The sequence below is a fragment of the Austrofundulus limnaeus genome, unplaced genomic scaffold (assembly GCF_001266775.1).
Source record: "Austrofundulus limnaeus strain Quisiro unplaced genomic scaffold, Austrofundulus_limnaeus-1.0 Scaffold180, whole genome shotgun sequence".
Lineage (NCBI taxonomy): Eukaryota > Metazoa > Chordata > Actinopteri > Cyprinodontiformes > Rivulidae > Austrofundulus > Austrofundulus limnaeus.
The window spans coordinates 64,424-66,023 of NW_013952582.1; positions in this window are offsets into that span (position 1 = coordinate 64,424).

Sequence of the window (1,600 nt, forward strand, 5' to 3'; positions counted from 1 at the left end):
ATATTTAACTGTGTAGAGTGAAAGTGGAGACAGCTGTGAGAGAAACATCTGGAGGGAACTGGAAGACTGAGGACTGAGATGAAAGAGAACTACACAAAAGAAACACCAGAGGGAGGCAGAGTACACAAAATGCACACAAGACACAGATCCTCACACCACTACAATAAACCACGCCTCCTATCCAACCGCAAAGCATTATGGGTCATCGTCATAACACAGCACCACGATAATGGGTACTGGTACAGTTAGACCAGTCCCCAAGAAAACAGACCAACCAACTAGAGTTGGGATATATGGCTCTTTGAAGAGATCTGGATCTGGATCTGGATCTTGGGGAGTCGWTTGTTTCATAGAGCCATTCAAAAGAGCCGTATGATTTTGAACATGTTACATCATCACGTAGGGAAATATGTCATCACATAGCCGTATGTAATGACGTCATCCCATCATGTGGGTGGAACCATGTGTTTGTGAAGCAGAACCCCCCCTCCCCCTTTCATCGTGATCTTCTGTACTCCACAGCTCTGCCTGTTTTCCGTAAAATAGCAAAGCGAGAGTGGTCTAAGTATAAATAAACAAATTTTATATGAGGAATAAAAGAAATAAAACTACAAATGGCTCGTTACTTACTGCCCGTGATTCGGCTCCTACCGTTCGTTGTAAAGAGCCGTTCAAAAGATTCGGATCGTTCGCGAACGTCCCATCACTACAACCAACAACTCTGAAGCAGACCACGACAGTGCATCCAAACACAATCAGAAGGAGCAGCATTAAAACCATAAAAGCTCTTTTAAAGTGTCTGTGACATTAAACTTAAGTCATATATTTGAGGGCATATTTGGCAAGATAACATTAATGATGAATTGCAAACAGAAATTCRTGACACTGAAATGAGCAGTTGTTGAAAAATTTGCGTGAACAGAAACAGGAAGTGATGTCAAAAGGGAACGCCTGAATCACTTTTTACAACAGCTAACAACAGACTGCAAATAATCAGATGTTTCTGTAGATTATTTTCAGTCATTATCAGATAAAGAAGAGTCAGATTTATAAAGAGCAGGAAGTTATCCTTTTTCTAAAGACTTCCCCTTTTACATCACTTCCTGTTTCACTTGACTGCACCAAATCTGGCAAAAAAAAATGCATGTTTTGTGAAAAACAGAGTAAAAATCATATGAATGATGCCAAATTTCTAAAATATTAGGATATTGTCTTTAATTTTCTGTAATTGAGGGAAAAAAAACATGTCACAGGCACTTTAAGAGCTATCTTTGAGCAGAATGTTCCTTTACCTGCCTTCAGCTTCAACAACTAAAGAACAACACCACGAACCAGCAGAACTCCCAGAATCCACAGAGAATCACTTTGAGCTTTCTGGGCATACTGGTTCCACCTAGCGGTGTTAAAGGACAGTGGGCCTCATGCAGGAACATGTTCGTATTCTTCTCCTAAATTTCTCTTACTTTTGTTCGTACAAAGGGTTCGTACGAACATGTCACGTCAGATTCAACAAACTCTTCTATCTTCAGGAAAAGTGTGTAAATGAGCTCCGTAAATTAGGGTTGGGCAATATTGGCAAAAAAATTAATCACGATTAATT